The 15,718-nt window shown below is 38.5% G+C and overlaps 2 protein-coding genes across 2 annotated transcripts in view; one reads left to right on the top strand and one right to left on the bottom strand.

Annotated features, from left to right (window-relative positions):
- SERPINI1 (serpin family I member 1) overlaps positions 1-3,505 on the bottom strand; it is a 146,136-nt gene extending 142,631 nt beyond the window's left edge. Inside the window, exon 1 of the mRNA XM_032225704.1 lies at positions 3,356-3,505. The gene's annotated coding sequence lies outside the window, so the exon portion shown is untranslated. The remainder of the gene's footprint in view (positions 1-3,355) is intronic.
- Positions 3,506-3,776: 271 nt separating this feature from the next.
- Positions 3,777-15,718, top strand: part of PDCD10 (programmed cell death 10) — a 37,904-nt gene continuing 25,962 nt past the window's right edge. Inside the window, exon 1 of the mRNA XM_032225472.1 lies at positions 3,777-3,980. The gene's annotated coding sequence lies outside the window, so the exon portion shown is untranslated. The remainder of the gene's footprint in view (positions 3,981-15,718) is intronic.

The raw sequence follows: 15,718 nt of genomic DNA, 5'->3' as shown, positions 1-15,718 counted from the left end.
GAGCCTATGAAATTCATTATCATAAGGTGTAATGACTGCCACTATTTGAATGCATTTGGTTAGTCTATGAATCTAAGATTCAAATGGATATCAGCTTGAGCCAGAAATGATTTTGAAAATTCTAGGACAGAGAGGTTAAATTTCCCGCATACTGGTCACAAAGCCAAAATGTGGCTTGTCTTAGTTTTCCGTATTAATCCAAACAATTAGGATTGTGAAAAGTACAAAGTTCAGGATAATATGTGAACTCTTGCAGCCTATTCCATAGTAATAACTAAATAATAGCTTACATGAAAGCAGACACAGAATAAATTATGGGAAACTAGAGATTGTTTAACCTGAAGTTGCAAAGTCTAGCTTACAAGTTTGTTATAAAATTTACTTTCATAACAATAACTTTGTTGGTTTTTTTAAATGAATGGTTACAAGGCTTTGGTCGTCCCGTCCCCCCATAAAATTAATGATGCTTCCATTTAAAAGAAAACATTTCCTGTTGTTGTGAAGGATAAACTGCCCCTTTGCAACTTCTAAAGAACACATGAACTTCATTAAAAATGGTATATAGAGCAACCTATGGTTTTAGGTTGCATGTGGCTCTCCGGTTAATTTCAAAATACCTCTACAAATAATCTGTTCAGATCTCTTGTAAAATACATGCTTTTCCCTACCGGTTCCATTCAGCAAGGGAAGAAAAGATAACAGAAAGAGGAAAAACTGATGATCTTAAAACCCAGGCTGCAAATCTTTCTGCCACATACACAAGCAAAGCTTCTCCATGTACAATATAAAAAGAAAAGGAATGCTTCTCATTATAGTTGCATATCTAAACATATCCTAGCTGAGATATAACTAAGAGCCACTTTGGTCTAGAGGTTAAAGTACAGCCTAGAAATTAGGAGACTGTGAGTTCTAGTCCCACGATAGGCATGAAAACCAGCTGGATAATTTTTGTGCCAGTCGCGCTCTCTCTCACCTCACAGCATTGTTGTTGTAGGAAAAAAAGAAGGAAGGAGAACGATGTATCATCTTAAGTTACTTAGAAAGTAATAAAGGGGAGATTTAAAAGAAACCTAAAAAAAGATTGTTTTACTCAGGAGATAGATTTAGCTTAATATGTATCTGGATAAAATATGAATGTATAAAGCTTCAGATTTATTTAGAAAAAAACTATTTCAGAATGCTTAGGATTGTGAATACAATATTTTCCTGTGGCTTATTAAAACAGCTATGTGATCCTGAAAACAGATGTGATCCTTTAACGATTCCCAAATCAAATCAGCAGTCCATTCTTCAGACAAACCACAATGTGATTTATTTAGCACCTACATAGATATTTTTCATCAAATTCTTGGTAATGAAAGATCAATGGCATGACACCCATGAGATGAACTATAAAAAGCATTATCCAAACCACATATAAGAATGAGATTAAATTTATAGACTTACATTATATGCAAAGCCTGGAATGGAAATATGGATCACATCATATCACATAAGCAATTATATAGTCACAGAAAGCCCAAATGCTTAGAGTGTGTTTTAATTCACAAATCAGTTATTTTAAAATTACTCTGTATTTGCACTAAATAATTAATTTAATGTGTTTTCTTTTTATGCAGTAATAAATATACCCCATAAGTGGCCATATCATAGACTTTAGAAATATTTCTTTATAAGTAAATATTTTCAGGATTATATGGTTTATGTTATAGGTATTCTCACTGAAACTAAATCGCACTGAAGCTTTTATTGTCATGTAAAGACAGATAAGCCAGATGGTAATTTTATTTTGGCAGAACTTCAATTTGGAAGTAAATAATCAGGGATACAAACATTCCTGCACCTGGTTTTCTAAACATCTAGAAAACTGATAAGAATTTAAAATGAACTGATATAAAATGTCATACTGACATTTAAGAATCTGAAAAACCCCTTCCCCTTCTACATATTTCTATTACAGTCCACAAATTAAATTTACATAACATAATATTAAGATGCATTTTTATTAAATGCGGAGAGGGAAATGTGAATTGCAACATGTTAAGGAGACAACATTTGTTAAAAAAAAAAAAAAAAGAACCAGGTATTCAGATCAATCTGACAACACTCTATGGGTAGAAGAAAATAAATTTCCTGGTTCTTTACAGCGCTGAAGTCTTATTCACACAGATCTCAGCCTGCAGTTTAAAAAGACAATTGGGCATTTCTACATTCCTCATTGAGGTGAGTATAGTCAATTGAAGTGAAGAGACTGAATCATCTTCTCAAGAAATGTTTCTTGAATATCTTATTTTACAGAGTAGTTGCACAGATTTACAGAGATACCAGTACTATGCAATTCACATAAGATTAACCTAATCAGTGCTAATCAGAAAAACTCATAAATTTATTTTTATCTATTTGGAGCCGTTTATTCTTCCACATCTTGATAACTGACAGGTGATTCCCCCCCCACTTTTTTAAAACACGAAATTTACATTTCAGTACACATGAAAATAATGACAACATTTCCAATGACTTCAATACATAAAAATGAGCTTGTTCTAACATAGAGGGAGACACACAATTCAGAAAGGGTCATGTTAACAGTCAGACAATCAACATAAAACTTTCAAGGGATTTATTGCACTAACTGCAACTCCTGCTAATGTTACAGGATACAATAAGCAACCATTTATCTTTATATTAACCCACAAAGGCCAATCCCAGTACTAAAAGGATGCATTTTAAAGTTCTGCTCCGGGTGCTACAATTGTTTAGGATGCCCTGGCACATGCGAGGAAAAAAGAGAATGAATGAAACTCACAGGGTCTTCAGTTAAAAACCAAATTGGGTCTCATCGTCTAAGTGAAAACAGGTATTGGTAAAAATGTCAGGAAAAAGTCTCAAGCCTAGCTCAGGGAAATTTATGCAACATAGGTGGGAAAAGATCTAGCAAGACCTGGATTCCTAGCAGAAAGGCAGAAACAAAGGAGAAAAAGAATCAATCCCGAAAGACTATCATGATCAAGTGATTTGAGAATTCCCCAAATATTGCAATGTTGATTTTTTTCCCCTCTCTCTCCCTAAATATATTTGGAGCCGTTTATTCTGCTGAAATAGAAGGTACTAAGATTTTTTATTAAAAGCATTGTAAGTGTTTTTTGTGAATAAGCGGAAAGCTCACCTAAAGGACACACGTTGGACTTCGTTTACCGAACGATGGGATTTTTTTTTTTTTTGAAGGATCCCCCTTTTTAAAGGCTGCACAACGCAAGGTGGACGCTCCGGCGTTCCTCAACCGGAGCTGCTTCACCGCAAGCCAAGACACCCAGGAGGAGCTGTGCTGGTGGAAGGAGCGGCTGGCGGTGCTTACCTGTCCGAGAGAAAAAACCCTCTGATACGAAGTCGCCAAGGGCTTCAGGTGGGGCGCAGCCGAACCCGCCAACCTCTCAACCCGCTCCCTGCGCTGGAACTATGAGAGAAGCAAGACCGCCGCCTCCAGGATCGCTTCTGCCGCGTTTTGTGGAGCCCGAAGAGTTTTACTCTCCCCCCGCCCATCTTCCCCCCTCTCGCCCCGCCCCTTTCTCCCTAATACGGTCAAAGCCTCGCCCATCATTCCGACTCTGGCTTCTAATTGGTCTTCTCTCTCGCCAGCTCCTCCCCCCTCCCCGCTCGCCTTGCCGAGGCCTCTTTTTTCCCCCTCTCCTCCCCGTTTTCCTTTTGCCCGAGCCCTCGCAATGCTTTTCGGGACCTGTAGTTTTTCTGAGAAGCGGACTACAGGTCCCATGGGCTCATGCGATCGCCGGCTAGTTCCGGACAACGCCTGGTGTGTGTGGTAACAACGGTGGCAGCGGCAGCGGCGAGAGTCAGAAAGAGAGAGAGAGAGAGAGAGATAGGAGGACGGTTTTTTTCCGGCACGTACTTCCGGCAGGAGCGACGCGGGGAACCTGCTCGGGAGTCCTAGAGGCTTCGCGGGTCAGGTGAAAGCGAGAAGTGAGGTAATGTGGCGGAAGGAGAAGGCCCCCTTCATCTCTGTCTCTTCGGGTGTCGCCAAGGCAATGCCCGGAGAGGGGGGGGTGTCCATTGGTAGATTTGCGTAAGGCCTGACCCACCCCACAGGGGTTACGTCAACCTGTGTGCGTAAGGGGGGTTCCAGCATCGGAAGGCCCGGTGTATTCGGGCCTAGCCCTTCCATGGGCGCCGCGAGAGAAAAAAAAGGGGGACAGTGACTTGTCCCGCAACAGACTGAGGGAAAGGACACCCTTTTTTTCCTGCAGGTGACCAAACCTTTGCAAGGGAAATAAGCAGCTTCTGGTAAGGAGGATTTAGGTAAAGGGAGGGCGAAAGGTGAATACGGGTCGGGAGTTGCTTGGATGAAGATGTCTGCCCTTCCGTAGCTGTGAGGAGAATACATACATAGATACATACATACATACATACATACATACATACATACATACATACATACATACATACATACATTATATGGAGGGCGGGAAACGACAGCAACCTGTCTTGTTGAAAGGAGGAGGATAAAAGCGGGGAGCATCTGCAAGAAGGAGGCTCAGCCCTTCTGATCTTGCTGGGGGGTGGGGGAGTTTGTCTTTCTGGGACCCTGATTGTGTGTGGAGGGTCTCCTGGATGCCTTTGGACAGGCCTCAAGTGGTGGAATTAACCCTGCTATTAGTAAAGGGCAAATGGTTGCATATCCTTCAACTGAGAAACTGTTTCAACCTGCCTTCCATGGCGACAAAAAGGTACTTCAACCAGAGCATATTCCATGAGGCATTCTGCACACACCCAAAATGCATGCCCATTCCTGGAAAGGATGTCCTCCTTGTTGGAGGAAGGGAAAAATGGGAGGAAAAATGCTCAGGAGGAAAAACTTTGGTGTTTCTGCTTAGTAATAGTGAGGTATCTTGTCATATGACCAGATCTCAGGGATTATATAATTTAAAAGAGTGATTCCTGCTGTCCAGTTTTAAGGGGTTCCTCTCATTTGGTCAGGAATAAATATGTTTGAAGGAAACACACTGAAATAGCTTTTGTTTAAATATAGTATCCCCCCCCCCCCGCATCCTGAAATGCAGGCTAATGCTGATGTTGGTACTATTAACATTGATAATGTTCATTGGTAGACCCTTGTTCTGTATCCTGGATGTATTGCAGTTGTTTTCAGTTGGTCAGAGTGAAACTTTAATAATCTTAAGTATAGAAGTGTTTGGGTTTGCAACCATTGGTCATATCTATTCCATTATACTTTGATGCAATGTTTACACAGTATCAAAATCGGACATGGGAGAGAACTTTTCTTGTCATAATGACTTTGTCTTGTTCAAAAAACCTAGGAGATTCTGCATTCAAATGTAATAGCTGGCCAAAGCATGAAAATGTGACTTTGTTTTTGGTATACATTTTCACCTTGGTATTCTCATCCTTTCAAATGCATCCAGTCATCTTTGCGCTTGGGAGACTAAAGGGAATAATGAATATAAAAATGTGAATGTGGCTGGTTACAAGATATAAATATTTGGGTCAGAAGTTCCTACATCGCAATAAACTGAGTCACATGCATTTTTTTTTTTGCAGTGCATATAAAAGTTATTTTTACACTACAGTATGCGGTTGGATTATTGCATTGCATTCTACACGGGGCTACCCTGAAGCATTCAGAAGCCCACAGTTGGTGCAGAGTGCAGTAACATGGGAACTTTTGGCGACCCCAGGAATGACCCCTGTAATATCACTGATCCGCAAGCTGCATTGGTTGCCAGTCTGCTTCTGGGTGCAATTCAAATTGTTGGTGATCATCTTTAAAGCCCTTCATGGTCCAGGTTACTTGAAGGACTGTCTCACCCCACTAGGTTTTACCCATATCACACATACCAGTAGAGGAAGCATGCTGCAGGTCCTATCAGCCTGATTTTTCCAGCTAGCAGGGTCCAGCAAGAAGACTGCCACTGCTGTTGCTCCTGCCCTCTGGAACATCTCCTTCCCTCCCCAATATGAGGTTGGCCCCAACCCTCCTATCCTTTCATAAAGGTATAAACATGTTTCTGACAGCTGGTTGGGAATAGCACAGTGGAGGTGGTTGATATAGTAAAAACAGATCTCACTTTCCCCCATTGTGCTGCCCTTCACTAATTTTTTTTATTTTAATTTATGTTTAAATTGTATATGTATAGGCAACATATGCATATGTATACTTTTATGATTGTAAGCCATGCAGAAATACCTTATGGTAAGCTGAGCAACCAATACATTGAATGAATGAATGAATGAATGAATGAATGAATGAATGAATGAATACTCTAGTCTATTAAGTGTATAATAATATTGTATCTAAAAAGCAATGTACATATCTTAACTAAATTAATTTAAAACACTTTATTGCTGAAAAATACCTTCTGAACATTGTTGGAGCCTTCATTGTGACATTTTTGTTGGTGTAAAGTCTTGATAAAAAATAATGCAGTGTCTTTAAAGCTCACGTAGTTAAGGCATCAGGCTAAAAAGATGGAGAGGGGCTAGAAACCTTGAGTGCTATTTCCACTTTAGCCATGAAAGCCAGCTGGCTGACCTTGGACCGGTCATTCTCTTGCAGCCCAACTAAACTCCAAGAGTGGTGGTTGTGGGGAAAACAGGAGGAGGAAGGTGTGTTGGATATGTTTATTGCCTTGAGTTATTTGTAATAATAAAGGGTGGGATATAAATAAATAAAAATTTAAAAACTAGAAAGTGAAATACTTTAGACCGTTATAAGAATCAGACTATGGTCTAATTACAAGGGGTGTGTGGCAAACTAATAAGATATACATGTGGGTACAATTCACTAGGATAAATGTGGTAATCTGGTTTGTGGCTCAGTGTGGTATAACCAGTCATTCTATAGTCTCTCTTGTGAAACAAATAACTTTCTGAAAGTATTACTGTGCTAATCCAGTTCAAATACCCCTAAACATGGTATCCTACCCTTCGTTAAATAATGTTTATATAAATCAAATAATATTATGTTTAATTTTCCATTGTATTAAGAGGAGAAAGTTGTTCTACAACACTTTAAACAAGTATAGCTTTAAAGAAGCTCTTAAAATGGGAAGAGGGAATCACTGATATTATTATTGCTAAAATTTCAATGTATTTGGAAAAACTTAATGTTATAAGTTAGCCTGCTTTATAATTTTGAAAATCTGTGACATACAAACTTGACAGCAGTAAATATTTCTGTATATTTTTCCAGGAAACATATCACTTGTAATTTTCCTGTAATGAAAATCATAGGCATGTTTATTATTTTTATAGTAAAATAATTTAATGATATCCAATTTTACGTAAAAACTGCATCATTCTAAAATTATAGTTGCTAAATTATGTACTTGCAGGTGTCCTTAGGCATTATATTAAGCAAATGTTTGTTAAATTATTTTCCTTTAAAATTTATGCTGAATTTTAACCTTTTATAAACTGTAGCTTAATATATTTTGAGAAGAATAAAATTGCTAGTTCCATTTTAAATACAGCCGTGCATTTTTCAGACTATTTAATGCCTGAAAATTTAAAACCTGTTCAAAACAGGTGTGTCCAACACTTGGTCCTAGACATTTAGTAATGAAGCCCACAAGACTTTTAAAGGAAGTTTGTTTTTTATATACATTAACTATATTATACTGTATATTTTATATGTGGCCCAAGACTATTCCTCTTCACTCAGTGCCATCCACACAATCCAAATGATTTAAAACACTGGTGAAAATTCTTCAATTTTAGACTCTGAAAACTTAGAAATTGAATGCAGTTATTTACTTGAACTATGTTTATCCCATTTTTCAATAAAAATAGCTTGGAGACTGTGTCACATGTTATAATTGGAAAATATTTCACAGATCTAGCGTATCTTGCTTTGTAACCTTGCTTTTCTTGCTACAGTACAATATATTATTAGTTGATACTAATACATTGCCTGCTTAATACTTTTTCAGAGATGATATACTTAGCGAATTATGGATAAAAGCAAAGGCTGATATTTTCTATTGATTCTATAGGTCTCAGTGTGGTAAGGGCACAGTATCTATGAATAATTGTAGTGTTAATATTACAATCTCTGACATAATAATCATCACTAAATCAATATCCATGGTTTAGAATCTGCTCCAAGAAGGCCTTTGTTCTGTTTATAGGTAAACAGAGAGGATTGAAAGAAGGTGATACTATTAAATGAATTGGAATGTGAAGTACAGGTAGTCCTTGACTTACAAGCATTCATTTAGTGACCCTTCAAAGTTATAATGGCATTGGAAAAAGTGACTTATGGCTGGTTTTAGCATTTAGGATGTTGCAGCATCCTCATGATCCCATGGTTAAGGAGTTTGACAACTGTCATGTATTTATGACAGTTGTAGTGTCCCTGTGTTAGGCGATCATCATTTGTAACCTTTCCAGCTGGCTTCTGACAAGCAAAATCAGTGGGGAAAGCCAGATTTACTTTACCATATGATTCACTTAATAGCTGCATGATCCGCTTAACAACAATGGCAAAAAAGTAAAATGGGGCACAATTCACTTAATAGCTGTCTTGCTTACAATGCAAATTTTGAGCTTCTTGTGGTCGTAAGTTGAGGGCTACTTGTAGTCTCGGTACTATATCTGTGTTTCAAGCAAATAGAATTATTTACATAAATGAATTTATACAATGCATTATAATTTTTCTACATCTACATTCTAAGCATATGTAATTTAAAAATGATAAATATTACATATAATTTGATTTGGCTTTTAAGTAACTGCCTTATTTATTGTAATCTGATAAGTTGTTCTTTATTCATTTTCCTAATAAGAAAGATTTGTATTAAAATACAAGAGGACATCTCATGGCAAAAAAGAACTCCATAAATAAGCCAATAAATTGGAAATTCTGATAACAAAGGACTGTGGAACCTGATTATTCTAGAAAAATCTTCGCATAAAAGCAGTAGAGGCATTTTGTACTATAACACATCAAATTAAGCTAGTCGAAAAAATGTAAGTAGAAAGATACTTTAAATCAGTGGCCCCCAACCTTTTGGGAACCAGAGACCGGTTCTGTGGAGAGAGGTTTCTCTGCGGCCCGGTGGAGATGTGGTTTCACGTGCTGCCTGCATCCTGTGGATGGGGCTTGTTTGCGCGGCCCGGTTTCTGGCATGCCACAGTTCGGTGCTGGTCCAAGGACCGGAGGTTAGGGATCCCTGCTTTAAATAATATGTAGTACTTTTTAATATTAAGGCTATTAAGCCTTATTATTTGTAGATAAGACTATTATCTACAAATAATACATGCATAGTACATAAAAAAGCTAGTTTACTCCTAAACACTTTGTGATGTCCTCCAGATGTTTTGGATTGTAGGTTTCAGTCGCGTTCCATTAGCCATGCCAATGGGAATTGAAGTATGAACCATCTGGATGTTCCAGGCTTTCTAGCTTTGGCATAAATAGCATTCTGTACAATATTTGAAGTTTTTATATGTTTTGGGAAAGTTGTAAATGAATTTTGATTTGGGATAATTATTCCCTTCTCAACTCTGTTCTAATTATATTTTGTTTTGTATCTTATTGACAAAAAGTTCTATCTCATAGAGGAAATATCTGGAAAAAATAAAATTAGTTATAATAAGATATAACTTGTCATTTTATAATGCGTTTCAAAATTGCATATAGACCTGATCATAATGATGTATACAGTTATAGCAATTTAAATGAAGTAATGCTTGCATTTGAAATAGCTGACATTTTTGTCAGCTCCAAGATCTCAATAAAGCACCCTATGCTTTATTGAGATCTTGGAGCATTTTATCATTTTTATTTTTAAAAAGTAATTTAAAAAACCTTTATTTTCATTATTTAATTTGCCTTATCACAATTTATGTATGGCATCCAAATCAGAGCCTTGGGTGACTGCAGATCAAAACCCACAGCTCAAAGCATTGAGGGATATTTGGATGGTTTGCTAATCTTCACAGTTGTTTTTAATGTTACCTGTTACTTAGATATACAAAGCTTTTTATAATTTTATGCTTGGCTATTTGCAGAATCACACGTCCCCACTAGAATCAGGCTTAACCTTGATGTTAGGAGAAGCAGCAGATTGCCTCTGTTCTTTCGGAGGTCGGCAGTGTTGTTTTTCAAGGACAGGTGAGCCTTCTGGAATGTCACCCATTGGAGATTTATCTGTCTCCAACATAGTTCACCTTCAGAAGATCTAAAGAGAGTATTTTTGGAGAGTCCTCCTATAAGAGGCCATAAACTGTGCTTGGGCTTTATCTTATCCCTGTTTCTGTATTTTATTATATATGTTTTACTTTCCTATCTTATCATTGTGGTAAGATACAAATTTCAACAATAAGTAATATTGATACAATGATACCTCCATATTTGATTGCTTCAAAACTCATCGAATTTGGTACTTGACTCATTTTTACATGAAAATGTTGTCCTAATACACATTCTTTGTTTTGTATTTGATGCATTGCAAACGGAAGCAGGGGACAGGAAGTCGGCTATGCTGGGAAGGATGCTGACATAGGAAAAGAGACAAATAGGAAATCCTTCCTGTCTGAAACAAAGGTTCACATGCTTAGTCACATGGTTCATTTGGTATTCATCCTTTTTAGTACTTGTTGCGCCTCCCAGAACCAATTAAGGATGAATAATTAATTTTAATAAATTAATAATAGATGCAAAACCTGTAGTTCCTTTTCATCTTCCATGTTAAACTATTACTAAATGATATTCCATTGTTTAAGCAACATTGTTTGCTTTGTAATTTTTCATTTGGCCTGGTAGTGATTATGCTAATTTTGAAATACAGTTAATTTCCAGCATAGTTATGATTATTTCATATTTTTCTAATAACCAGAAGGTTGGGTCCTTTAAATCTGCCATCTTTTTTTGTTGAACTGGAATTTCAAGTACTTTAATTAAGGCCTACAGGTTGTGCCCATTCTGCATGCCATAGTGATAATGATGTGATGCAGTACACATGGTTTTTCTATAATGGAATAACCTGATTCTTAATACCTATTTTTGAGATTCCAATTGCTTTAAAAATGGTTTTTTACTATGGATAAGATGGTACAGTATTCTTTCACAAATTACTATATTCATTTTGTTTCAAATTTCAAGTCTGAGGATACTTAGGAATTTAATGCTGATATTTATGTATCCTAAAGAGATACATGAGACAATAACATTGCTATATAAATATAGTTATATTTTTGAGAACTTTGTCATCCTCAATATAAAATTTGCTCCAGTAACTACCATCCTCAAAAACCTACCAAATACAGGTGAAACTCAAAAAATTAGAATATCATGCAAAAGTTCATTTATTTCAGTAATGCAACTTAAAAGGTGAAACTAATATGAGATAGACTCATTACAGGAAAAGCAAGATAGTTCAAGACGTGATTTGTCATAATTGTGATGATTATGGCTTACAGCTCATGAAAACCCCAAATCCACAATCTCAGAAAATTAGAATATTGTGAAAAGGTGCAATATTCTAGGCTCAAAGTATCCCACTCTAATCAGCTAATTAAGCCATAATACAGGCAAAGGGTTCCTGAGCCTTTAAATTATTTCTCAGTCTGGTTCAGTAGGAATCACTATCATGGGAAAGACTGCTGACCTATCAGTTGTGCAGAAAACCGTCATTGACACCCTCTATAAGGAAAGAAAGCCTTAAAAGGTAATTGCAAAAGAAGTTGAATGTTCCCAAAGTGCTGAATCAAAGCACATTAATAGAAAGTTATGTGGAAGGGAAAAGTGTAGAAGAAAAAGGTGCACAAGCAGCAGGGATGACCACAGCCTGGACAGGTTTGTCAGGAAAAGGCCATTCAAAAGTGTTGGGGACTTTCACAAGGAGTGAAGTGAGGCTGGAATCAGTGCATCAAGAGCCACCACACACAGACGGATCCTGGACATGGGCTTCAAATGTCGTATTCCTCTTGTCAAGCCGCTCCTAAACAACAAACGATGTCAGAAGTATCTTTCCTGGGCTAAAGAAAAACAGATCTGTTGATTTGGGGAGCCATATCATCTGCTGGTGTTGGTCCACTGTGCTTCATTAAGTCCAGGCTCAACACAGTGGTCTACCAGGAAATTTTGGAGCACTTCATGCTTCCTTCCGCAGACAAGCTTTATGGGGATGCTGACTTCATTTTCCAGCAGGACTTGGCACCTGCCCACACTGCCAAAAACACCAAAACCTGGCTCAGTGACCGAGGGATTACTGTGCTTGTTCAGCCAGCAAACTCGCCTGACCTGAACCCCATAGAGAATGTATGGGGCATTGCCAAGAGAAAGATGAGAGACATGAGACCAAACAATGCAGAAGAGCTGAAGGCTGCTATTGAAGCATCCTGGTCTTCCATAACACCTCAGCAGTGCCACAGGCTGATAGTTTCCATGCCACACCACATTGAGGCAGTAATTGCTGCAAAAGGGGCCCAAACCAAGTACTGAGTATATATGCATACTTATACTTTTCAGAGGTCCGATATTATTCTATATATAATCCTTGTTTTATTGATTGCATATAATATTCTAATTTTCTGAGATTGTGGATTTGGGGTTTTCATGAGCTGTAAGCCATCATCACAATTATGACAAATCATGGCTTGAACTACTTTGCTTTGGATGTAATGAGTCTATCTCATATATTAGTTTCACCTTTTAAGTTGCATTACTGAAATAAATGAACTTTTGCATGATATTCTAATTTTTTGAGTTTTACCTGTAGTTGATATTGTGGAGAATGGCCATGTATGATGGTTTGCACTCCATAAGTATTAGAGAAGGAACAAAAATTCAAAGGAGCAGGCAAACTAAGGCCACCTGATGATCCTTGAAGAACAAGAAAGATAGCACAGAATAAGCGGTGGTTTTTCCTTTGTTGTGAAGGACAGCAGTTTATGTACCAAGAATATTGGCATCTAGAGAATTAGGAATGAAAAGCTGGAATCAATGAATTTGATTCTTATAAACTTGTTGCTGATTCTATAATCTGGAAGTGGAATTTTGGAAAAGATCCAGATACCTTTGAAATTTGTTGTGATGTTGTCTTGTGTCTGAAACAATTTTATCCTTTGTCACCCTGCAGGTCAGGCTTAAAACAATTCCACATCTGTATCTTAAACTATCTTATCCACAGTCTGGAAAATATTTAGTATCTGTATTACTAAATAAATGGATTAAAAAATAAAAAATAAAATATAGCTCATGGTTGAAGTCCTTGGTGTTTTCTGAGTTTAGTTAGTTTGCAGAAGTTTCATTAGCCATAAGGTAACATAATTAGTGCCAACAAGGATAAGATTTGCTCCCTGTTTATATACAGTAGCTTGCCCTGCCAGTTTTGGTGGAGGTGTGGTTTCCCCCCCTTGGTGGTTGTTTGATTAGGACATTGTTTTCAGCTTGATTGTTTGTCTGTTTTAATCCCTGCTTATCTGGGTGTTGGCTGCTGGAGAGAATATGTTCTGGTCTTTTTGTTTCCTTCTTAGCTTTTTGTTGTCTCTTGAATGGTGAGTACATATAGTTTATTTCTATGTATTTATTGATGGCTGATTTGTCTGAATGCCAATGGCTGTTAACAGTGCTTACGTCATATGTTCAATTTGATTAGAATTTGCCAATTCTATAGAAAAATGCATTTCATTAATATTTATTATTTTATTATTATTGATACCAATGTCATGACTATTAAGAATTCTTTACATATATTTTAAACTTAAACACATATTTGAATTCCAGGTTTAGCTATTGCCAAAAATTCTAACTAGCCACTGAAAACTTTCTTATAAATGATTATTCCTATCAAAATAAAGTGTAGAACTTATTACATGCCAACTTGCCTTGGCAGTTGTTTATGTCTTGGGCAAATATATAACTGCCAGTTTCTATTTGATTTTCTCTTTGGCTTTCCTGCTGAGAATGCATAGAAAATTCATCAAGGTGAATTACCTTGCTGTAGCTTTCCTTAGGTTTTTGTCTGAACACTAAATTTATTGTTGTATGGCTTGAATTCTTTTTCTTCAGAATAACTTCACTACAGAAGTACAGCAGTTTACATAGATTATTTCAAGCAGTATTTTCAAGTTATCACTTGAAAACTTGTTTAGCAGCATGTCTTCCTTATCCTCTGTCATGTACTAATATTAGTACTTCCTTTAAATTTATGTATAGAAAGCAATAAGAAAAATCCCATATGCCAGGCTGCCACACTTGTCAATTTAGTTAATGTCATTCTTTATAGTGAGAGGAGTATCCAGGATGGGTTGACCTTGTCCTCTCTTGATTGGACTGATAAGCTCTTTTAGCCACGCCTTGGTCACCAGGCTCCACCCAGTTATCGACTCAGTCTATCAACGGATGGCTGTGTTCATCCTGAGATCCTGAAGAAACTTAAAGGAAAAATTTTAAATTGCTGCAAAAGCGATCAAAATTGCCTCCACACTGCCTGATCAATCACTAGAGGCTGAGGAAACCCCCAGTGGGCGTAGAAAGCCCATGCAGCAACCGCTAAGGCGGCACACAGCCCAGGTCACAGAGCAGACCCAGGATGCTAAGTGAGGACTCTCACCAAAGACAGGCAAGTGAGCTCCGCAGAGGCCCCTGCATCATGGGCAACGCCCAAGGAGGCTCTAAGGGCACCAGAGTGTTCCCCCGCTCCCCTCAGGGGTTGAGCGATGAACCGCGGCATTTTAAAATGCCCCGGAGTGCCTGCGCTGGCAGCAATCACCAGAGAACAAGGTGAGAGCCAGAGAAGCTCAGAAAGAGCTGCAGGAGGCAGGGGGAGGTGAGAGAGAGTCCCCAGCGGCAGCAGAAGCCACGTGGCAGTGTGCAACGGCACAAGCCATTTCCATGTGCTCCAACAAAGAGGAGCTTTTAGAATTTGGAGCCAGGGGCCATTTTTGAAACCATGTGGCCCAAGATGGCAGCCCCCAGCAGCTCAGAGGAGGCTACAGGAGCCGAGCTCTCAGACCTGCAGCAGCAACCACCGGAAGCACTGAGGAGCCCTTAAAAAGGTTAGAGACCATCTCAGAGGCGTCAGCCAAGGGCGGGGAAGGCAAGCAAAGGCCAAAAGGAGGCATATCTCCATCAAGGGGGTTAAAGAGGCAGGCTGTGCATCAATCCCCCCCCCCCAAGCCTAGCTCCAAGTATGAAAGGCAAAGGCATCTGCCACAAGGCCAGCAGCAGGAAGAGCGCTCCCCCCCCGCCTGGAACCTGAGGAAAGATTACCAGGTTTCTCTTCACCTGGCAGGGCTGCAGAAGGGGAGGATTCCCTTCAGCTTTGTCATCCAGCAACCTTGCTATCACGATTTATGCAAGCCCTATACAATCCTTTTCTGAGTGCCTAGCCAGAGAAGCCCAAACAGGGCAATGAGGCTCAGATCGTTGCTGAGGCTTCCCTTTAAAGGTTGTCCCTTTAAGGAAAAACTTCTCCTTTAAGGAAGAGAAAGGAAAGCAGCTGAAGGGGAGGCGAGAAGGCTCTCAGCGAGCTGCTGTTAACAGCAGGAGGCCACAGGTGAGAGTGGCAGCTCTTAGTAACATAGGCCATTTTTGTGTGTGGCTATTCCTGCCAGGTTGGTGTCATCTACAAATTTGATGAGTTCCCCCACCGCTCAGCATCTAACAAACAGAGAGCTAATAGTCATTCTGGCTCCATCTTATGGCTGCTTGAGGTAACAGCATCCAATCACATTTACA

This window comes from Thamnophis elegans, chromosome 10 (assembly GCF_009769535.1).
Source record: "Thamnophis elegans isolate rThaEle1 chromosome 10, rThaEle1.pri, whole genome shotgun sequence".
Lineage (NCBI taxonomy): Eukaryota > Metazoa > Chordata > Lepidosauria > Squamata > Colubridae > Thamnophis > Thamnophis elegans.
The sequence above is the reverse complement of the archived record's forward strand: the minus strand, read 5'-3'. Positions and strand labels throughout refer to the sequence as shown.